The sequence below is a fragment of the Aythya ferina genome (genome assembly GCF_964211825.1).
Source record: "Aythya ferina genome assembly, chromosome: 1".
Taxonomy (NCBI): Eukaryota; Metazoa; Chordata; class Aves; order Anseriformes; family Anatidae; genus Aythya; species Aythya ferina.
Window position 1 is genome coordinate 168,823,324 of NC_140296.1, and position 25,071 is coordinate 168,848,394.

The 25,071-nt window shown below is 38.9% G+C and overlaps 1 protein-coding gene across 2 annotated transcripts in view; it reads left to right on the forward strand.

The window, feature by feature from the left end:
• Positions 1-25,071, forward strand: part of PTPRR (protein tyrosine phosphatase receptor type R) — a gene marked incomplete at its 5' end in the record, with an annotated part of 142,063 nt that overhangs the window by 22,600 nt on the left and 94,392 nt on the right. The window contains one exon of one of the 2 annotated variants that reach the window (XM_084491959.1): positions 402-626. The exons of the other annotated variant lie outside the window; for it this stretch is intronic. Of the gene's footprint in view, positions 1-401; positions 627-25,071 lie in introns of those variants that run through there. 2 annotated transcript variants of the gene reach the window in all.

The window sequence follows — 25,071 nt, forward strand, 5'->3', positions numbered from 1 at the left end:
TGTGAAGCCCTGATCGTGTAAAGTAATAATAAAATGACATAGAACAGTAAGACGTAGATGTACCAGACACAGTTAGCTCACATCTATTAGGTCTTGCTAGCTAGCATCAATGTACAGAGCTGGGCACCTCTAACCAAAAAGTCCCTTGGAGTCCCAGTGCCTGTCAATGCGTTGCAGAACATGAGGAGCATCAACATTAGCACTGTGTTAAGGGATTCTCCTGCATAAGGACAGCTTTGGTGTCTCCCCGTTTGTATGCAGTTAGACCGAGCACTGGCTGTATTTCTAGGCCAGACTCAGCTGTTCCAAACTGTCCTACCCACACTCAAACCCTTTCTCTCATTCTCATGCAATTTACCTTTCTCCTCCTTAAATGCTACTGGTTTGCTTGGCTGGCCAGCCAGGTGTGTTCAATGATTCAAATGCTCTCATTTGGCCCACTTTAAATTCACTTTGGCTTTCTCTTATCCTCTTTCAGAGGGCTAAAATACTGGCTTGTCTTACAGCTGTAGACTTCCCTAGGGGCTAGCCAAAATTTCCTTGTATGCCCTGTTTGACTCATCGGCTGCCTGTTGACCAGTCCTCATCTGTTATGAGTGTAACCCCATAAATTCTTTTCATTAAAGGTAAGAGACTTTAAATGAAGAATCCAGCGCTTTTGGCATTCTGTTTGTTAAGCTCTTTTGATCAATCACTGCAGAAATGAAATACTTCAGAAATACATATCTGCTGCTTGAAAGGACTGTTCAGTCACTGTGGTCTCATTAATGTCTTGTACGTTGCCGGTCCCAGTGATCCCTGCCTTTGCCAAAGAGGGCTGTATAAATTTGGCAAAGATTGCTAGCTTTCTTTTGTTGTCTGAATGTTGTCATAATTCTCTCCATCCATTCTTCTACTGCTATTGATCTTTGCTCTATTGGCAATGTTACTACTGTTATAGTTTCTTCAGTTGTAGTAGAAAGACACTGACTATAATCTTTGGCTCCAATGCATAGTAATTTGTTTTCTTGGCTCTTCTACTTTAGCATATAAGCTACATCTTTGCTTTCTGAAGTTTTATTCTGCCTGGAGGCTGGCTTATTCTGCCTTTCTTTTTCCTTCTCTTGTCTCTAATTGTTGAATTCTTTCAAAACTGCTTTGAGTCTGATGCAATACAAAAATACCTTCACTTTGATATCACATCAGCTGCCAACCAGCTCTCTAACAGCTTGTTAGTTATGGTGTGGATCACCCATTCCTTGCAGCAATTGAGCTGTACAGAAGGCTGATCAAGACCCACTGAAGCGAAGTCTTTGGAGTCAAAAATGCAAGATAGAAATAGTCTGAAAACAAAGTTCAGAGGTTTTCAAAAAAATTAACTGGGACAACATGGAGCTATTTAGATACTTTAATTGTGAGGTGAGAAGGAAATGAGAGTCTTGCATCACAAAATGGCCAAGAACCCAGAGCTCAAGGCATAGAGCTGCAATGGAATGTCAGGTTCAAGTGTTTCTTTTGCTACATCCTGGTTGGAGCCAAGATTCACAAGGAAGAAAGTAATTAAACCTCTCAAATCAGGTCATTTAGTGGATTTGTTTCAGTTTCTAAGTAGTCCTGAGACAAGACCTGGGAGGGGTGTTTTCATTGCACTTGAGATTGGTCTTGCCTTTGATATGGGAATTCTAGAAGGAAAAGTCTCTTCAATGTACTGAAATGCTTTGCTCTTTTTTGCAGATCAATTTTTATTTAATTATTTGTATTGAGTGGAGTTTGTGGTGTTGGTGGAAAAAAGATTCATCTGGAAGTCTAGTTGTTCAATTAATCATGTGGCATATGGAGATTAAAACATGAATTCTTTATTCTGAGGCATATACAGATCAGGGACTTGAGCAGAAATCTCCCATAGACAATAAAAAGCTCTAACCACAGATCTGTTGCTTTTTCAGAAGTAAGTAGATCTCCTTCAGGTCTTTATCAGGTTGGCCCTTAGTGAGATTATCATCAGTGTATTATTTCTCAGCAGTATAAATCTCACAATTTTGAGAAGTTCTGGGGACAGGAGCAGGAGAAAGAAGCTGTACTTACCTGGTCTTTTGCTAAAAGCCTCGATGAAATAAGAATGCAATTTGTTGGCTCAACGCAGATTATCTTGATAAGGGTATACTGAGCTCCTCACACAACCTAGATAGCAGGGAAATTCTGCATCCTTCCTAAGGGGGGAAGAAAAAAAAGTTGAAGAAAACACTGTAGGGTGAAAATACAAGCCACTACATCTGTACAGAGAGATAAGACCACATGCAGTCTGTGTGCTTTATCTGGTAAAGTAGGAGGCAGAAGTTGATTTTCAGAGACAATACCAGATGGGTTACACAAACAGAAAATAATGAATAAAACTGTAGTGTGGTCAGCCTAGCATGCTCTAATGTTCTGTGTTTGGAAGTATCACTTATTATCCAGGAAAGCTTTTTAGAAATTCTCCATGAATAATTGGAAGTCAGTTAGTTAAAATCAGAATGTCAACCAGATAATAGTTTAAGCCAAACTTGCACTAATTTACTTCTGCATTGTTCATTCTTTCTTGAATTATATTTTCTACAGGGACTAATGCTGTTATACTACTGATGTGAATTGATATGAAACTTATGAGAATAAGTGTCCTAAGAGCTTGATATGTTTTATGTTGTCTGGTATTTCTCTACATTTAATCAGGCATGTAACATATTCAGAATCATTGATTCAAAAGAACACTGCTGAAGCTTTTAAACATCCTTCCTTTTTTGTCCTTTTCTGTAATGGCTAGCCATTCAGTGCTTACCATGCAGTGCTCTCTTCCCTGTTTTTATCCTTCTCTTTCATTCCTGTAATGAATGTACTGAAGTTCTTACCCAAAAATACCTAGTTTATGCTGCTTAATACATTTGTGTCGCTATGCATTCAAACAGTCCCTGATGGTTTTGTTCTTTCATCTAGCCCCTGACTCTGCTTCATGTGAATCATATAAACCCTTTAATCATTTCCTTATCCACCTCTTTTCTCTTTTTTAACATGTGTTTGGGTTTCAGGCTATGCCAAGGCAAACATCTAATCTTACCCTAAATCTTTAGTAATAAATTCAAACTCAGAAAAGTACTTTAAATAGCACACTCATCTTCCTTGATCATGCCCCCATATAGCTTCTGGAAGTGAAATATTTTCTCCATGGAGTGCCACTTTGTTCTTCTGCACACTTATAGCTATGCATGCACCCTTTCTTCTTCCACATTCTCATTCTTTTCACACTCTGCTGTTCTACCCTCCTTTTTGCAAATCTTCACTGTTACTTTTTGTCCCAGACTACTATCAGGGTCTGCCTTGCCTTCATTGCCTTTCATCTTCTTTTTCTTTCCATTCCTCTTTGTCTTCTGCTCCTTCTTTTAGTCTTGTAGCCTCAAACCATATTACTGATCCCTTCTTCCTCCCCATTCTTATCTGTTTTTTAGCCCACGTTTCTCTTTACTTCCCTTTGTAGTCTTCCCTTCTGCTGTGCACACTCCCTTACTTGCCCTGGGCCCCGTTCTGTTACCAGATCTCTGACAACATTGTGGAAACAAAGACGTTGTCCTCAACAGTAATGTGCATCTTCTCACCGTATATTGTGGCATTATGGAAGGTGTTCTCAACTCAGTTTTTAGTCAGATGTTTTGGTCTGTTTTGTTTGAGTAGTTGTTTTTTCCCATTTTATTTCATTCATAGTATTTAACTGCTGTTGTTCATTGTGAGGATTTCTAAACATATTTGCTTGTGTTAGGCTAGGAAGAAAAACAACTAGAGAAGATCCTTCCTGTTGGTACAGGGTTGCCTTGCTTTAGCAATGCTCCGTGAACTTCTGGATTCCATGTGCTGTAAGGGTTATTGTGAAGTAGGTACACTCATGTACTTACAGACCCAGAATTACATACAAGATGTAGTTGATTTCCGAAAATCTCATTTAAACTTGGGACCAAAATATACTTCAAAGTCCCAGATAAAATTTTGCTATTGCTTCTGAAATGCTGTGGAAGAAAATATATTTTCACTTTTTAAAAGTTCACTTTTACCACATGAGTTCTGACTAAAAGAAACTAAATTAATGTCAGCTGAAAGATAATGAGAAGTTATCACAGTTGAGGTAGATATTCATTTAAAAATAATTTATTTGAAGATTTACATATCAAAAGTCATGAGATAATATAAAAATATGCAGTATTTCTTAGGTGCAGGCCATCGAGCAGATTAAATGTGTACGCTATGGAGTTTTGGAGGAAAATGTATGGAAAATACCTAGAAAAAATATCAAATAACTGTACTGTCCACCAGATGTCCCTGTACTCATAGGTGGTAATGAACAATATTCATTCAACTGTCTAATTGCTTTTATTAAAGGCAATTTACACACAGTGTATGTATTTCCCAAGTCTCTGTTAACCACTGCATAATAAGATCATGAATAAATGGCAATTACATTAACAATATTTGAGAGCTGTAGTTATGAAAATAAATTATAGGAATTCACTGGTAAGTTTCTACTTGTCATCTCAGTTTTGTGTGTGTTTCCTTCTCTTGGCAAATGGTCTATCATGCATTGAATGGTAGAAGTGATGAACATTAATCTCTTATATTTGCAATTTGTATAAATTTGTGTGTAAATATAATCTCATAAATATGAGTAAATATGCTTCATTTACCTATCTATAAAAGACTCCAGGTTACTGGAACTGGCAGAAGTAGTGAGTTAAAGGAATGAGGCTTTTAGGGATACTGCAACTTCGGTAGATGTTGGAGCAGATGTTGTCATGGTACCTGCATTCATGCCAAGTATATCATTTCTCTCAGCTGCCCACTTAGCTTGCCATGCAGCATGCTCCAGCAAAACGCTTGGCTATCAGCCCTATGTGCATGTCTAGGGACTACAGCAGGACTGCAAACTATCTCTTTGAGGGTGGGCATTCAAGCTACTACCCTCACATTTGTAGATCACCATATACCTGACCATACCCTCAGTGGGAGATGAGCAGGTCTGCCAACATCTGTCCTTAAGCATCATGGCCAGCTCCAGGACATCACACAGCTCTTCAGTGATGCCACCATACAGGGAGGACACCCTGCCTTCCTTTTCCCTGGGATGACTGAGCTGCCAGCTGCAGCAACCCAGACTGCCTTCAGTCTTAATTTCTTCAATGGGCTCATCCACAATGGTGAGCACCGGGTCCAGTAACACTTCTCCTCTGGTTGATTTGTCTAATACCCGAACCAGGGACTAATCCTTGACATGCTCCAAGAGTCTTCTGGGTTGCTTACAGCCCCCTCTGCTGCTTTCCCAGCAGACACCCAGGTGTTTGAAGTTCCCTATCAGGATGAGAGCTTGTGAGTGTGATGCTTCTTGAACCTGAAGCAAGAAGACCTCGGCTGCTGGCTCCCCTTGATCAGGCAGCCTGTAGTAGCCCCCATCCACAAAGCATCCTTTACTGGTCTGGTCCTTAATTTTCACCCACAAGCCCTCCACCTTTCTGTGGCTGTTTGTCAGTGGCAGCTCTTTCCAAACTGTCCATTCCTTAACATAGATGGCAACACCTCCACCCCTCCCTTCCTGCCACTCTCTTTTGAAAAGCTTGTAGCCCTCAGTTGCGGTGTTCCTGCTGTGTGACTTCCCATCACATTTCTGTGATAGCAATCAAGTCATACATGTAGTTTTCTAATAGCACTGTGGTTACCAGCTCCTCCTGCTTGTTTCCCATGCTGTATGCATTGGTGCAGAGGCACTTCAGCTGGACTATTGGCCCCATCACCTTTTCAGAGAAGCCCTCCCTAATCCTTTCGGGACAATTCACAGGTATTGCCCTGTTGCTTCCTACTGTCAGTGTTCACAGGTTCTATACTGTCACTCAGTGGTACAGCCTCTTCCCCTGTTTAATCTAGTTTAAAGCCCTTCTAATAAGGCCAGCCAGCTTGCTACCCAGAGACAGGTCAGGTGCACCCCATCCAGTGTCACCATGTCTGGTCTCTCTCGAAGGTGTCTCCGAGACTGTAGAATCCCAAACCCTGAGCCTTCATCCAGCTGGCCACTCTTGTGCCTGTGACACCCACCTCTGCCTTCAGGCCCTACAGGGACTTCCAGAATCTGCATCCCTTTGAGTGAGGGTCTGGGCAGCTCTTCTGGTCCTCAGGAGGTCTGTCTGGGTGTAGGCCTCTGTCCTGTGAGGTTTGTGGCTCCTCCATCTGGGTTTCAGCCTCAGCCTGGCAGTTGTGACGGGTGGACACCATTTTTGTTTCAGTAGAAGGCTGCTTCTCTTTGCTCCCGGAACAGAAGAAATACATACGTAGATTGATTCATCAGTAGGAATCCTGCCTTAATTACTGCCTTCTGGTGTCTAAGCACTGTGCGCTTGATTAAGTAAGGGGAAATCAGTGGGAGCCAAGGGAGGCAGGAAGGGAGATGGGAAGAACAAATTTCTTAACTAATTTGGAGAAAATAAGCCACTTTGAGAAAAGCAGACATCCTCATCCTGGTGGGTGTGCTAAGAGTTTCTGTTTCCTAAATTAAGATATCAACAAACACTTTATATTCATTACATGGAAATATATCTTGTATTTATGTATATTTGTCTGCACGTACTTCAAGATGGCATGTTGCATGGCAAGTTAAGTGTTTTCTTTTGATTTTCACCTGTGATGTTTTGTTTCCACAAGGAATTATTGTCTCTCAAGGACAGCAATCAAACAAAATAAAAATCAATAACTTCCATAGTCCAGTAAACAAGACATGAAAACTTATTTCAAGTGTTGAGTATTAGGAAATGCTATCCTGATTTTCAAATCCATAGATCAATACAAAACTAATTTCATTTTTAGATTTTTTTTGTCCTAAATATATATAAATATATTTAAGATTATCAATTCACGATATACCATGATATCAATGTAAAGAAGCTTCTTTCAGGAAGAAGGTTTAGTGGAAGTAAAAGCTTTTATATGTATTTTAACCTAACAGAGTGAACTAAATTTGTTTCAGTCCAGTGAGCTAACTATATAACTTAATCCTGTTATTTTATTTGCAGTTTCCTGGATTATCTCTAGCTCTTTAATCTCATAAAGTGCCATCTTTATTAAACTGCTTGCATGTGTTGAGGAAAGACACTAGATGGAAAAGTGATAGAAACAAGACAATTTCCTGCACAACTTTCTTAATTTGAATGTAGGAATGTGCACAACCTCCTCTAAAGCAAGAAATGAATTCAGATTACGTAAGTACTTGTAATTTTTAAGTAGATTTTATGCTTAACCCTAGAAGATACTGTGTAAGTATGTAAAGGTATAATAACCAACCTGCAGCTTAACTGTTTTAGCAGTATGCTGCTAAGGCTGAAATGAGAGAGAATATATTTTATAAATATGAGTTGGACAGATATCACAGCAAGAACTCTAGATTACTCTTTTCTGTAGTTACGTGAAAGTACTCAATACATCTTGTGCTTTTGATGAGCTGAATTTTAATTTACAGACCAATCTAAGTACAGATAACTCTACAACAATGATAGTTATGAAATATTACAATATCTGTGCTAATCTTCTATGAGGTGTATACAAACAAGGGCAAGTTTTGGTTAGCAGTGAGCTTTTTTTTTTTTTTTTTTTTTATAACATTATCTTCCATAACACTCCTTATAGAGGACTTAAAATCCTCTTACTGTAAACTGTTTGGATTTTCTTTACAGACATTGAGTGTAACACCTGGTTTTAGTTTGGTAGAGCTTTATGAGGAGGGTTGACAATGGATTTTTAAAGTGAGTGAAACATATAGGCAGTAGAGGAATTGTTTTAAGTAACTATTAACCATATACATTCAGTTAACAGTGGTTCATGTGCTATAGTATAGTCAAAATAAGGCTGGAAAAAATGCAGAAGAACTTAGCAACTCTGAGTATTATCTATATGATTCCATTATTATCCTATAGTGGAAGGAAAAGGTCTTGTATAATATATTTACAATTATTTCTAATGCTCTCATGCTTATTGTATCTCCATGCATATATTTCTACTATCTTGGTATGGATTATAACACATAGGCATATGAAAAACACCCATGCATACTATGACCATGCTTTGTAGGGGTTTCTGTCCTGAGATTTATCCACATCTAGCTTGTGTCTCTGGAGATCTGTTCAAACGCTGGGGCATCTCTTTGCCTGTGCCTTACTGAGGGAAGGGAGACAGAGATCCCATCTTGTGGACACTTGCTCAAACTGGATGTGCCTTGGATAGATATCTGCAGAGGAAATGGCACTGTGTGCATTTTTAGTGTGATGATAAAAGAAATGGCTGAAGTTCAGTGGCAGTTTCTCCCTCAACAGATCTTAGTACATGTGGAGATCAAAGATACTGGCCAACAGTGAGTTGCAACACAGCAGATGAATTACGAGCACAGAATGGACTGGACTGGATGAGTGCTGTCTGCTTATAAGTTGCATTTTGCATCTTATGAATATAACCATGAGTATGTAATCTCAAAGCTCTGATTTCAGTGAGCATGGACAGCTGCATGCAATTGTTTTGAATTGCTGTTGGGATTGTGTCGGTAGTGCCAGCTAACCTTTCTGTTAGCTCCAGTACTCGCTGTTGGTCAGCATGACACCGAGCTCTGCCTGAAAACTCCCTGACAGTCTTTGGACCACTAGAGCTGACCAGAAAGCAGATGCCTGTCCCTTCTTGTCTCGTCCTTACTTCCTATAAAGGCTAATAGCATTCATTATACCATTTTTTGAGGACAGAACTTGTCCTTCTTGAGGACAAAACCATTTTCAGTGAACTAATCTTTCTACGTTAGGCTTTGCTTCGTCAGCAGTAAACAATATTGAGTCTATCAAATAGCATCCCGGTAATTTAGAGCGTTTGCAACAAGTTTCGCAAAACAGTTCTTGAAGGGTGTTTATGCAAAGAAAAAGGCAACACTTCTAACTTAGTGTATTAGTTACTTCTCATAACATTTGGATCGAAATCCAGAATAGATGTAATATATTCACAAAGGCAAAGATCCAGGAAAAAAAAAAAAAACAACTTTCCTTCAGCAGAGCAGTTGAAATGAACAAAATGTTCCTGGTTCTTTAATTGCTTTTCTTTGTGTGACTTGCCATATCACATAATAACATGAAATAAAACAAAAGTGCATCTGTCTAATCTTGTAGCACTCATTCAAGCTGAACTCCCACATACTTCACTTTCAGCCTCTTCCTTTTGGCTGTGCTCCTCTCTGCTACAAAAATAGAGGTGAAAAACCTGTGACAGAAATGGCACCAGAGAGGTGGTAGGTGGGAGAGCAGTAGTTTACTTGCATAACCACAGCCATGTCAGACAGCTTGTTTGATTCAGTTTTTTGGGGAGGAGGTTGGGAGAAGAATGTTCTTGTGAAAGGTCCGGAGCTCTGCCCTGGAGCAGAGCACCTTCCTAATTTCTTCTGACTGCAACCATAAATCTGTTGTGACGCACTGATGTTTAAAAACTAGCACAATCTTAGACTTTTTAGACAAGCACATCCATGTTTCCAGCCTCTAAAAATACTATTCTCTTGTGTGTCTGCTTCCTGCTTTGAGCACTACCCCTGTTAAAAGCCAGGACATGTTTATGGTGCACGTTGCAAAGAGCTAGCTGTAAATGAGCCAGCCCAGGTATTGGGAACAGTGATGCCCTCGTAGCCATAGCCATCACAGAATTTCTAGGTTGGAAGAGACCTCAAGATCATCGAGTCCAACCTATGGTTAACTTGATCTTTTGTTTTTTCTACACTGTACCTCAAAATGCCATCACATGCACCAGGTGGAATCTGCAGACATTTAGAGCACAGAAGGGACCATGTGGCCATAAAACCACTTTTCTGTGGTTCTTCTCTGCACAAGGTTAAATGGTACCAGTGAACATCCTCTGAGATGCAAAATTACAGAATACTTAGGATGATAAAGCCTCTGTTTAGGAAGCATATAAATTTATTGCATGATGTGTATATGCTAAATAGTATATGTTTATTAGTAATCATGATTAAGAGGAAAATTCAGTTTTAATTCTCTGATATGTATTATACATTAAAAGACGGAATAAAATACTGTTCAGGAACTTGAGCATAAAGTGAAACTAAATACCCAGGGGAGATGCTACTTTATTACTTATACATTACAAATGAGTACTTTTTGCATGTGTTTAGTTACTATTTTCTAAGGAAGAATTGCTAATTGTTAATAAGTAAGTAAAAAAAAAAAAAAATAATAGTGGTATTACAAAACATTTACTGGATAAAAGCAGGGAGCAGAATTGAGGACTCGCCTCCTTCTGTGCCTAAAGTGGTCACTAAATTGCAGAGTCACAGTCACATTAATTCTTTATCTATTCCTTCCAAAATCTGGACTTCATATCAATGCACTGAACTGGCTTCAAAAGGATGGATGGAGAATGCTGAAAGTCCTAAAATAACCTCAGGCTTGCTACACTAATCTCATTCTTAGGAATTGTGGCTTGAAGTCTCCTTGTAAAAGGGAGAATATTGAACCCATGTTTTTTATTCTGGATGACATCCCTAATCTCTAAATTACTCAGAAGGAGTGAAGATACAATTCTTCTGTATTGCATTGGATGTAAAAGCAGGCTGAGCATAAGCAAGCAAGCAGAGTCCTCCCCTAGACCTCTGGGTATGAATTTCACTGATGTGAAATAGGATTTAAAACACAACTGTTCACCATGATCTTGGTTTGGTCACCAGCTCCAGCACAGATTTTATGCATGGTCTGTCTGCTTATGCCTCAGTTTCCTCTCTGTTCAGTCAGGGTGCTAGTGATTTTGCCACAAACAGAGCTAGCTGCACATACATGTTCATTAACAGTCTGTGAGTTTCTCAAATACAACAGTAATTAACTTTGAAAGTTTTTTTCCTTTCTACGTTTAAAACAGCATACATGTCTCAAAAGGTGCTTGCAAAGTGAATTTTCTTGCACTAACAGCAAGGAAAATCTGTGCTCCCCAACTTTTGTGGAGAAAAGATATTGATTGAATTGCCTAGCTTTCTGTGTTCTTATTGTTTCAGCGTACAGTGGGTTTATATGACTTGGTTGAGTTCAATAGCAAGGAACTTGGTCCAAGAAGAATGTGGTAGGTGCTTTCTAGCTCCGTATTATCTGAAATCAGGTAATTCTTAGGCCACAGCAAAAAAGCACAGGATGCTTTTCACTGCAGATTTTCAGAAATTAGTTCAGTGTGTTTAGACTTGAGCAACATCACACAAAGTTTGCCTTAAAATCAGAGTTTTGGGAAACTTTTTTTTTAATGCTAGCTCCTATAGGTGATCCAAAGGATAAACATTTTACATGCAGGATATGCCTCCAGAGCTGTAACACTTAAAATGGAAACCACTATTCCCACCGCAGGTAATGTATAGACCCAGTTACTGCACATAGTGTGAACTTTCCTTTTTACCACAGAGCAGTACTGGCTTGTTGGTATTTTATCGCGAGTAACTCTTTAAGTAGGATGGATCTGGCTTTATCTTAAAAAGATATATCATTTGTTACAAGCTCATATCTTGAAAAAAATAATAAAGTATTACTGTCACCATAAAAAAAAATCTGACATGATGAGATATGCCTCCAGTAGAAACAGATCAACATTTCCTTCCATGACAAGTTAAAGAAAGTATTTTAGTGAAACTACTGGTAAAACTGTAAATCAGTCTACAAATATATTTTATTTTGAGTGAAAGGCTTAATTTGCAGGAGAGGTGCTGCATGCAGATGTTGCAGGTAAGTCAAAGCAGGGCATGAAATTACAGGCTGCCATCTGCTTTTAACAAATTATTTTTTCTGTTCTGCCAGTCAAAAATTAAAATTCATGATTAATGCATGGTGCTCAGTTTGAAGCCACTGGAGTGACAGACTGAATTCTGCTACAGCTAATCAGGCAGGTCTGGGAGGTCAAAGCTTACTTCTTGCAGTCCTACACAGGCAAGAAAATTCTTCTCTTCCTCTTCAGTATCTCAATTTCAGCAGGCTTGCATCATCTCCAATATGTTTTCTTGAAAAGGAGAAGGCTGTGAGAAAGAGACGATTGGTGAGCCCCCACTCATGTTATTACATGTCTTTCAGTGAGTTTTAGAGGCTGATGGTAAACACTACGGATGATTGTCCTAAACCAGGGAAACTCTTTAAACAGTAGTGATTATAAATTGTAATTCTTTCATGAAGGTATTAATTGTAAAGGTAATAGGACAGACTTTTTTAAAGTCATCTGTATCTTTTTATTTTTAATTAGAGAAATCCTCTAGACTGTTTTTCGTGTACTTCTGTCAAACATTTTGTATATTTTGTAGAAAATTAAATATATTTTTTAAACTGAAATCCACTTTATCTTAGTTTCAAACCTCTCTCAACATTATCATTTATTCTCAATTTCCCTTTTGCTGTTATGTAATTTAGTAGAATTTAAGTGTACCTGTGTTTATTTCAGGGTTGGATTTTATTCATCATGTTGTGTTTTTCATTCTGAGATTCTTCAAAACTTGAAGCAATTTGGATAAGTTTTAAAAAAAAAAAAAAAAAAACAGTTACAAAAAGATGCAAAGCACAAAGAGAAAAATAGGAAAACTGGAAAGGAAACCAAAGTAAATCACAAAGCTGGAAATCATTTCTTCTATTCCAGTTGATGGCAAAGAACTTGGATTGAGGATAAGGAATCAGAGGGGGGAAAAAGATGTATCATACTCTTTGTTTTCCAAAATTAAATCAATGTAGGAATTCCAACTGGAATTTGCCAATTTTTTTTCCTTATAAATTTCATATTAAAAACATTGAAATGTTGCTTTCTTTAGTAAAAAAAAAAAAAATAAGACCAAGTTACTTTTTAATGGGGAAAAAAGTCAGAGAAAATATGTCATACAGCTCTTTTTGGGCTGACAGTTTTTTGCACTTGTGGATAACAATCATGGTTTGGAAAAGCTGAGGAGCTGTTCTGTTTGCAATGATCTGAGAAACATCCCCCAAGCTGCCAGGTATCAAGCTGCTGTTCTGAGGGGTTACAAGCACCAACAGCGCAGTCTGCTGTTCGGCAGCTCCATCAGCTAATTCAGATGGCACGGGGTATTCCTAGGTTTCATTTGAGCTGTTGCTCTGTCTCATATTTGACCTGATGATACTGTATGTAGGTGATGCAGTCAAGAAAGAAAAATAAAGTCTCCATTAGGAAGAAAATATGGCCATCTATATTAAACTTCCAAATGTTAGAACTGTAGACTCATAGACTTTTAGAATTATAGACTTGTTCAATGGTTTGGGTTGGAAGGGACCTTAAATGCCAACTAATTCCAAATCTCCTGCCATGGGCAAGGACACTTCCCACTAGACCAGGCTGCCCAAAAATCCAGCCTGGCCTTGAAAACCTCCAGGAATGGGGCATTCAAAGCTTCTCTGGGCAGCCTGTGCCAGTGCTGCAGGTCTTAGGCCTTGTATACTTTCTCAACAAAAGTAAGATAGGAAGCAACAAGAAAAATTACTTTAAATTATGGCTCATCTCGCAGAGTCTGTGGTGGATAAGCCATTAAAATTCTAGGTTTCCCAACTTTTCTAGGAGTATCCACCTTTCCCAAGAACTGCCAGTTTTATCTGCTGTGTTGTCAGCTCTACCTCCTTGCAGTGGCAATACCTGGAAAAAGAAGGTCAGTGTAAGCATGAGGTTTTGCACATGACTGGGCATTGTTCTGCAGTTGTAATCAAAGGCTGGTGTGTGGCCTCTAAGGAATGTGCTCCGGCAGATCGTGCACCTGGGGAGTCGCTCCACAGAGCAGATGCACATGAATGATTCAGGTCAATATCTCCTGAGTAAAAAGTTTGCAGTGGAAAGACATCTGTGATTTAACAAATAACAACAATAATAAAAAAAGCTCATTATTATTTTTTAACTAAATTTTTGTCAATGGCATTGTGATTCTGTTTCAAATTTTCAAACAGCACAGAAGAACTTAAATGAATATGATTAGAAAAAAAAAAATGTACCTTCCACAGAAAAAAATTCCCTTAGAAGTCATGTTATCTTGTTTAACTCCTGGATTTATTGTGGAAACTGGATATAAGGAATTTGAATCACAGATAGTCCTCACACTGCATTACCTTCTGTAGGGTTTCTCTAGCTTATAAATTATGCAAAGTGTTTTTAAGGCTTTCAAAGCATACAATTGCTTTCTAATGCCAACTGTACATATGTGTGAGTATCAGATGTAAGGTATAGTCACTTTATGATGGAATTGAGTAGTTAGAAAAGATTTGTAGGTTTGAAAAACAGGTATCTACCTGCGTGCTGGAAGTACAAAAGTACAATTTCCAGCATTCTGAGGAAAAGAGGTGAACACACAAAGCAATATTTTTAATATTGAATGTGTTCTGTCTTTTGTATACATGCAGATTTGCATGTGTATGGCATCATTCAATGCCAGCATGCATTTTAAAAACTGTTCTACAGAGCAGACTGATTTCCCAGCGTATTTTCCTCAAAGTGCTCCTTGAACAAAGCAGCACTTTATTGCTCTGTCATACCTAACTCCCCTATATACATACAAATTTTTGTATACATAGCTATATATAAACATATATTTTTGCACATTTGTTGGTATATATTAAGTATGTTTGTTATGGTACATCTGTAATATGCTTCATCAACCTAATTTTCACAAAACCCATCTGTCACAAATTAGACATTAAACAGCCCAGATAGGCGAGTCTTACAGCCACAATGCCCAGTAAATTGTCATGTGTGTTTTTTTGTTCATTTGTTTTTGTTTGGTTTTTTTTTGTTTTGTTTTTGTTTTTTAAATCTGTTTCTGTTTCCATGTTTCAAAGGTAAACTGCAGATTTGTGCTGAAGTTAAAACCTAAGTTGTTTCTAGGCTGCTCTTTGTTTATCATATTAAAAATCATGGTGTGTTCTTCCCTGGGTGCACAAATACAACTCCCATTAGCATTACAGTAACTATCACACAAGCACTGAGGAGATGAAACAGTCCCCCAAGGCCTTTATGTTATCCCCCGTGCATTAAATCATGTGGAGCGGAACAAAATAATCTGAAAATATGAAGGCTTTTGAACTAGGGCTATTGAACTGTATTATCCTCGCTGCACTGATTCCACAGAATTGGCAGCAGCAGCAGTGCTGATACAGACAGAGTCCCCCAAAAAGTGTGTACAGATATTTTTCTAGCCTTCTACAAGGCAGTGAGGGACAAAAGGCTGCTCTGCTCCTGTAGATACAACTGGTAAGTTATATTTGTGCATTATACCAGACAGAAAAAATTCAAATGATCAGTTATAAGGGAGAAATTTTGTAGAACTTTTTTTTAAAAAAGTGTTTTTTCATTTAATAGTTCCTTTTTATCTGTATGTACTCCGTATATATGTATTGATGACTAGGGTCTCTCAACAGGTCATTAAAGATAAATTTATAGCATGGCTCAGCCTTAAAGCTGTCAGAAACATGAAACATTCATTGTGAATGAAGCATTCCATCTTTATAGTACTGAAGAGTTTAGATAATTTGCAGAAAAAAAAATTACTGAGGTGATTTGTTTTACTGAAACAGCCTTTTATAATAATAACTTGCTCTGTCAGAGAGCTTTGACTGAGTTTTTAGTTTGCTTTTTGAGCAAAAATAGAAAATGTGTAGCCAAAGCTTTAGGCCAGTAGCTTTTTGCTGCTTTTGGTGTGCAGTTTCCATCCTCCATGATGTGTCAAACATCTTTTAAATGTGACTTTACTCAAAAACAACCATTGCTCTTTGTGGAAAGTTTAGAGAAAACTGAAAATTCTAATGAAAATGTTGTCTGTAATGCAATGTCTGTTTTTTAAAACATACTTTGTGTGTAAATTTTGTGCCTATCCTTATAGAAGATATCCTTAGAGTATTCCTAGCACATTCTGAATGAATGTGACAATCAGGTCGGTAATTTAGTTCTATTAATATATAATCTCCATTACCATGCCTTTATCTGTTTAAAGTTCATTTGTCCTCCTGGCTGTGATCATGAGCTCCTATGCGGTAACCATGGCTTGTAAATATTTGCTCACTTATTGCTGATTGTTGTCCTTCTTACCTGTAATAACGCTAAATAAACACCTACAGGCAACCTATGATTGTTTCGTTGGAAGGCTGCAAAATGGTGAATCAGAATGAATCATTATTTGGGAAATAAACCATTAAAGAGCAAAGAAAGCCACTCACCTTGTATCGTCTTAAAAAAATTATATATATATATATATATATATAGCCTAATATATATATATATATATATATGTATATATATATATAAAAGGATACTATTGCCTAGGAAGGCCAGGCTGCTCCAAATTAGTAGGATGTAACATTTATTTGTAATGTAAAGAGACAGAGTAAAAGGTTACAGAAAAAAATTTTTATTGTAAATCTACCACAAGATGTAGCTTTCCCCTGATAAGGAGCAAAGTGTTCTTTAAGAGAAGTGTCTTCACAAATCTCACTTTTATAGGGCTTGTTTCATTACCCACTGAATTCAGAGGAGAATACCCGATGGTTCTGGCGTACAGCTACTTCCCTGTGAGGTGTGCTCATCTCTTCCACCAACAGGCTTTTATTCAGAGGTAATCCCACTGCTGATGGTGGAGAAGGCTGGATGCTTGTTGGATTGCCTCAATCCTGGGACGTGAGGCTGGCGTGAGAGGTTCAGTATGAGGCCAGAGCTGGTGCTGGGGCTGCTGCAGGCAGGAGAGAAGCTGTTTGGCAGTGTTGGCTGGGACGCAACAGAAGGAAAAAAAAAAATATATATATATATATATATGCAAATACATATATATATATTTCCATATATATCAATTTGGGAACATGAGTTTTCTCATTTGGTATCTTTACTAAAGATCAGGTGGTACAAGTTTAGTTGTTTTTAAATTATTTATTAGTGACTAAAGATCACTTCTTTTAAGACCTTTTCAGTCATTTCCTTACCACGCTACATGTCATCTTATGTTTTTTATATTGCCTCATTTCTTATCTGTTGTACTTCTTTCATTCCCTAGAATGGGAATGGGGCAGGGGTAAGGGGAATAGTGGCCATCTGTAGTAGTATTTCTTCTGGCCATTAAATTTATTCATGTAACTCAACTGCATATTGCTTCCCTAATGATTAATACTAAATTTCTCCTTCCACTTGACCAGGCAGTAATGAACTATTGCTTTCACTGTGTAGAGCCCACAGACCTGACTGACCACTGACAGAGACCAGTAGATAAATGGAGATTTCCACTCCATCCACATCCTCCTTTTCCACAGGTTGTTAATTGTGTCCCTCCTGTCTTCTTTGCAGATGACCTTTTGTGGTGAAACTTACTGCTTTCTTTCTCTGACACCACAGGGAGCCTTGCTAGAGAAATCCAGTCTTAACAGTCTTCCCCATCTATCCCTGTGAAAAAGCTGCTTAACTGTAAAAATTCTGATCTGTATTTATACTCATTCTTTGTTGTAGATCTTCTTCAGGCCTTCCTCTGCCATGTTATACCAACAAGCACTCATTTTCCATTTTTGCCATACATTTTCGTAGAAAATCACCAGAAAAATTTTCAGTATCCTTCCAAATCATGTCATGATTGCACTGCCTGCCCATTCCATCATATCTTTTGGTAGCAATTTGGTAAGCATCTGTCAGGTGAATTGTTCCAGTGCTGCCATATAACTATGTGTTTATCCTAAAACTATGTGAAAGCAGACAATGAAGGAGGTCCTCATAAAGAATCATCCTGAAACAATTCCTGTGCTTTTTTTGATCACTCTCTCTCCTCTTCCTCCCACACAATTCTCTAGTGAGTTGGGGAAAATGTTTCTGCAAAATGGTTTAATTTTTTATGAAGCTATTGAAAAGTGCAAGAATTATATCACCTGCTGAGAAAAAGAAAGCCCAAGTGGCCACATAACATTATTATTTGATCCTGTCTGCTTTAGCAGGAAAACATGCATTGCATACATTTAAAAATTTGTCTTGGCCTCCCAGGGTGAACTGAGCTGTTCTCACTTGTTACTAAATTTAGCATGACTGCATCGAAACAGAAAGGAGGAAAAAAAAAAAGCAAATAAACCTCGAATCCTCGCTTCCATCAATAGTTAAATGTTAATTGCATAATGTCTTACTTATGAGATTATATTGAACATTCTTCTTCATTACAAGTGCTGTGATATTATTAGAGACAGGAAAAAAAAGATGGAAAAAATCTGCAAATAAATGTGGTCCTCAGAGAAATAAAACCTTCTGAGATTTTTCTTCCTCTAATAAAACACTTAAGCTGGCCATCAGACTCTAACAAGGAGTACATCTGGGAAAGTAAATCAATGGTAATGTTTCATAATATTTAAAAAAAAAAAAAAAAAAGGAGCTCAGATGCTCTTTAAAGGTTTTGTGGTTCTGTATTGGTTGTGTTAATGAAGTTCATTCTCAGTAGATGATATAACTGCACATGCTAATGCTTCCTGCATTAGTGAACGAATTCCCTTTTCTCTTATGGCAAAACAAATCTCTGGTGAGAAACTGAATTCATGACAAGATATAGGTCAATATCTCCCATCTGACTAGGCAGATCCTCCCACCAGCCTGGAGATAACGTGGGTAGTAATGAGAAGGGTGCAGGTATTAGTGGAGATTAAAATAAATGAAATGAGCTCTGCTTGTTAGAGAAAGTATCAGTTATTCTGGTCTTGCAGATGTGATGTTTAAATAGGGATTTCTGTGATCAGACAGGGTAGAATGGAAAGTGGAGAAGCAAAAAAGTTGTCATCCTTTCTGCTTCAGCACATAGCTCACACTATGCCTGAGACTGTTAGAAAGAAATAAACCTTTCAGTAAGGATAATCATTTCGTGACTTGTGTGTGGCCTTCTGGCTCTCCCAGAACTGACAGTTTCAAAAAAAAAAAAAACGAACAAACAAACAAAAAAAAAAACGAAGTGAATACAAATGAAGCAGTGTCCATAGGATGCTGGTTAGGCTGCTGTAATGGGAAAGGTGATCCATGCAGAAGGAAACATCAGGCACTCAACTGTAATTATATCATGCCTGAGATGATGGCAAGCAAAAAAAGATGTCAATGAAAAACAGAGGTTGTGATTACCCTTCACAGCACCTTCCAGCTCTCAGAGTGGGTTTAAACTGCCTCTCCTTCAAAAGTGATTTGATTTTTATTATAACTGTAGTTTCTAAACTTGATTCATACAGAGAATGTGATGGAAGGCTTTAAGCCTTTCCAAGAACTCTCTAAAATTATTGCATGAGTCAAGAGTTGTGAGAAAACATTTTTAAGGCAAGAAACTTTAATGGCTACCCATTCCTAGCAGTGGTAGGACTATTTGTACATGAACAGTTTAACTTATTTCCTAGCGATCTTATGTAAAGTAAATAGCGCGATGCGCTGATCATCAGACAGACTATGAGTAGAATGGCATTTTCATGGCTTTAGAAGATGATCTTGCAATGTAATGGATCAGAAACTCCTCTGTATTGTTAAGTGTTTTCATTTGCCATACAGAAATGCAGCTGACCCTGCTAAACTTAAAGCTGCTGCAACCTTTATTAATAATCTTTTCATTCTGGAGACAAAACTAGATTTTTCTGTATGGATAAATGCTCTAAGACACCTGTCCAATTGCCAGCAGAGAACAGTCACATCACCAAGCCCTGAAGAGCTACAGTGTGATGCTCACAGAGATAAGAATGCCTCTTTGCATGTTCAGTAACAGGTAATGCCCCCTGGATAGTCACCTCACATCCTCTGTAGTGCTGACAAGACTTGCAGCAACCAAACCTTCACTGTGTTTTCGCTCGGCTTGAGTCCCTTACCTGGAAAGGCCTGAAAAGCTAATTGGCACAGAGGTAATTTGGGCTCCCAAATGCAGGGAAAGATACAATTATGCTGCAGACTGGGGAGGAGGAATCCACATAGCAATGATGTTTCCCACTGTCATTAAAATGTATGGTAAATCTAGAAGAGTAGGGATCATCGTAGCTCAGGATGAGGAGAGGGAGTAGTTAAATTTCTCCCTGACAAGGATGGGGTTTTATGTTTCATAAGATCTCAAAAATAAAAATTACTGTGACTTAAGTAAAAGAGCAGTACTATGATACACCCAGGTATTTTGGAAACTGCTAATGCCGGTGAGCAACATATGTTTAAGGTCACATTTAGGAAAAAAATGATAGATTATCGTTCTTAAATACAGACTGTGTGAAACACGTCAGATGCACATAAGGCTTTTATTTCTGATGCTTGTAAATAACTAATTAGTAGGGATAATTGACTGATTTATGTTTTAAAAGGTTTAAAAAAAAATCCACCTTACTACTTTTGCCAGTGAAAAGTGAATGCTAGCTGAGTGTCTGTGCTCATTTTCCAGTTTTACATCTTGTTTTTAGGACTGTAGAGAGAATTACCTTTTCATGCACTGCCGCTACCATCTAGCGTTATGAAAAATGCTGAACAGGATTTTTATCACGTGAGTTGAATTAATATCCCAGGGTACTTCAGCACATTTGTTAAAACAGAGGACATAACCATTCAGTTACAGTTTTTGTTGTTGCAGATTTCTGGTTTTGTGACAGGAAAGAGGGAAATAACCAAAAATAGTTTCAGGGTGAATCTGGTTTGCAGCTATACCATATGCCCACCACGCACAATATGTCTGATTATTCCCAAAATTGAAGTGTAGATGGTAAAACATGATGAATGAAATACGTGGCTGGTATGGCACTACTACTTCAGAGAAATTACACTAGCAACAAATCTAGCCCAGTGACCTAACAGGTACATCTATTTTCGGGCAGCTACTTGGAGCTCTTTATCATTACAGTGTGGTCCAGTGTCATATCAGTGTAACAGAGAGGTTCTGTTCCAGTCCCAGAGAGCTTCCAAACTGGTTTTGAAACTAAATGAAAAATCATTCCTCTTTTTGTTTCCTCTTGGTTTATTAGGAAATTCATCCTGTCTGGTGTATGTCCCTTTAGTAAGAGCATCCTCAGTGGGATGCTAATCAAATCTGCATCCCAGCAAGATGCTCTGAGGTTCCGCTTACCCTCTTAGAAGTAAAAGAGTGCTTTTGTTCTCAGAGACACTTTTTACTAGATCACTGTTAAGGGTATTGAAGAAAATACTCTAGAAATAGTCCCATAACATTCCCCTAAAAAACTACCCATGCACTTTTTATGATATACATCAAACCACTGCATGCATTTCACCCCGTTAGGCTATGTGAGGACACGTAGCATAAAATCCCCCAGCAGAGGACATAGCTTACTCCATGGTTCATAAACCGAGAGACTTTAGCAGGCTTATGCAACCCTGATCCAAATTGCAACATTACAGCTGTCAATAAACCAATATCTCCCCCTAGAAGCAGCCGCAGAAGTGGCAGCTTGCCGCAGCAGCGTGCATCTGACAAAGGGCGTGATGTCTAGAGTTACTAGGAACAGACCAGGGAGGAGATGTGCTGTAAAGAGCTTTGACAGAGGTAAATGACACCCTGTGAATAGATTTTAGCTTTTTCTCTGACGGAGAGATATCAGTTTTCCTACTGTCACGTTTGCTTACTTAGTACAAGCCTGCCCCAAATCCATCACTGTAAAAGCAAAGATTCTGACTGAATTCAGGCAGCTTTTGTTCTGGATTTTTAACTGGCCTGTGCTGGTTGGTTTGGCTAATTCTCTTTTCTTTATTCCTGCTGGAGGAGCATCACAGCTCCTTTGTCTTCCTCTCATAAGCTGAATACTTGACCTTAGCAGAGTTTAGATAGAAAAAACGAAATCTAGTTGTCAGAAAGATTAGCATGACAACCAATTATCCAATGACACATACTTGAATTTACCATACTTGCCAATTCTTTCATCTATTCTTTTAGGGCTCTGCCTGATCTCTTACATATGCCTTTTCTGAAATCAGAATAGGGAATCGGAATCACGAATAGATTTGATTATTTGATTTCCAGAACAAAGAAAAACAAGTGCATTCACTCATGGTCCTAATGCTGGTTATTGGAATCTGGATGAAGCAGAAAAACAAGGTGGGACACTGAGATGGCCTGTGCTTTAAAAATGACCCAAGAACGATAAATATTCATGGAGTTTAAATCAACAAACCCTAATCAATGGATCTATGTCCCATGGCATGTGAGTCCCCTCCAGGAGTACTGTGTCCAGGTCTGGGGCCCCCAGCACAAGAAAGATGTGGACCTGTTAGAGTGAGTACAGAGGAGGGCCACGAAGATGCTCAGAGAGCTGGAGCACCTCTCCTACAGAGACAGGCTGAGGGAGTTGGGGTTGTTCAGCCTGGACAAGAGAAGGCTCCGGGGAGACTTCATTGCAACCTTTCAGTACTTAAAGGGGTCTTATAAAAAAGACGGAGAAGGGTTCTTTACATGGGTAGGTAATGATAGGACAAGAGGGAATGGTCTTAAACTAGAAGAGGATAGATTAAGACTAGACATTAGGAGGGAATTCTTCACTGTAAGGGTAGTGAGGCACTGTAACAGGCTGCCCAAAGAAGCTGTGGGTGCCCCGTCCCTGGAGGTGTTCAAGGCCAGGCTGGATGGAGCTCAAGGCAACCTGATCTAGTGGGTCACATCCCTGCCTATGGCAGAGGGGTTGGAGTTAGATAATCTTTAAGGTCCCTTCCAACCCGAGCCATTCTATGATTCAAGCCCACTTTCTCCCTGAGCAAAAAATCTGACCAAATAGTAGCAGGCTAAAGACATATTGGAGGAATGCATCTGCCCTCTATTTATTCTCTCTCTTTCTTCTCTCTGATCTTTCAAACTCAGTCGAGCCAAGGTTTCAGTCACAGTGTGGCCGGTCAGTGTCGAAGCTGGGTCCCACATTCCTGCATAACAGCAGCAAGCAGAGAACTCTGCAGCTGTTCCCTCAGATTTTGTAAGTTTCTTTTTTTTTGAATGAAGATGAAGTGATCATCACAGTTCCACCTCTGTTGTTTCTATCTGATGTTTCATTAGACAGGTCGTTCCCCTTTTTATACTGAGAAATTCAAGACAGAATTTTCTGGGATGCTGCAGGTCAACTAGGGAACAGAAAGAGTTCGGACATCTAAAAAGTATGTTGGGACATGGGCTTGTTGGCTTCAGTAGACCGGCAAGAAAAAATCTTTAGCAGTATTTAATGCTATCAGCACTGACTTGTTCATCCGGTTTCCTAGAGAGACACTTGTGGCTGTTCTTGCTTCCCAGTGAGTACAGCCTGTTTGCAAAGCTCAGGAAGACAGCTCTGCATGATACGAGGTTTATTCGTGTTGGAGGAGTGTTGTTCTTGACCTTGTAAGCCCAGAAGACATATTTTTAATAACGAAGTCATAAGTGATGGAATAATTGCATGAAGTGGTTTTAATGCACAAACAGCTAAGGAAATCTTGTTTTCTAGCAGAGTTATTGTTTTAAGAGACTCTTCCTTGACATCCCCAGAATTTCCCAGGCTAATAATTAAAGTGAGCCAGGCAATTAAAGATAAAAGATAAGAGTAGCGTGCAAATATAAAGGAACATTTCTTGCTGGGATAATAGTTGGAATAATTAACTGTGAAAGCCAAATAACAGTGCAGAACTCAAAATATTCCAGCTTCAGGTTTTATTCAGAGACTTTGATCCTCTGGTTTCACCTGCTGTGTATATAAGTTAGCAGCACTGTCTTGCACTGAAGTGGAAAGTTCATCAGAAAAGTCAATTTTAAAATGCATATCTTTCCCTTCTTGTGTGTGTGAAAGCTCAATCCTATTAATGAAAAATCAATTTGTGTGATAGAGTACTTAAGTGCCAGGTATTCTTGTTTATTTAAGGAATCACAGTCTTCTACCAGCAGGTTTCAGATAGGCTGCTCTGGCTGAGGAGGTGAGCAGCGGAGAAAAAAAATTCTGTGCACTCACAGTTTCTTCTGAACAATTCACCCCTCGTAGGAAAAAATGGTAATGAGAGGACAAATCCTTATCTGTATCAGAGTTGCTAAGGATAATACAGATGTCTGGGAATTCATTTTCTTTTGGATGGATTTGGTTTTAACCCACTTGAAAATGAGCCAGAAACAGTAAAGCTGACAGAAATATTTTTGGTAAGCAATCAATTTGTCACAAAAAAAAAAAAGTCATCCCAGAGAGAGTTCACATTCAGGTCTAATTCAGTAAGTAGCTTTGCGTGAAAAAAGGGACTGTTGAGAAGGGTGAAGAAGACACCAAAAAACCTTCTCACACGGCAGCTGAGTCTCTAGACACTTCCCCCAGGGTGTGAAGACCCCTCCTCATCTTCAAGGGATTTTAAACTTAGTTACTAGACAGTCTGCTTTTCTGCATTAGATGCTTTCATTTTCTTCTGTGGACATTTTTTTTTTTTTTTTTCCCAGTGTGAGCTGCTCAGAGAGGTATGAGAACAGCAGCCGTAGCATGCACAAGCTGTCTCCTGCAGCAGTGTCCTACCCGCCAGGCTCGACTGTCTTTCTCTGCCTTTTACTGATTGAATGTGCTTTATATAAAACGCAGCAGTACCTGGAAGTGAAATCAGGATTTCCTTCACCTCAGAGTAAGGCTTGGCACCAAGGGTGCTAGCTGACACTGTTGGACTCCTTTTGTCCTGGGGGCTGGGAGATGACAGTCGGGCTGCCCCTGCCCCACACGTGGCAGAGTGCTGGACCTTATGGCTTACATTTCCCTGGGGACACTGCTGACTGCTTTGCTCTTTCAGAGTGGGTGGAAACTCTGAGCCAAATCTAACATTTCATTTTCTTTATTTTTTTTTCTAGAAGTGCCCCAAAGTGAAATGCCAAATGGAAAATGTCAGTTAGGAGGAAACTGGTTTTTTTTAGTTCTCATTTCAGTGAAGTTTTGCCTCGTTTATGCAGTTGGTCAGGCAGGTGGAAGCGTTGAGGATTTCTGTAGCCTGGCGGTCTGCAAAGGCTGGGACAGAAACCCTGAGCTCCAAAATGCACACCTGTTCCACCTGAGCAGAAAGGAAAACTGCTCTCATGGTATCACTAACAGCAGTCATCCTTTATTCTAAGGCAGACAAGCA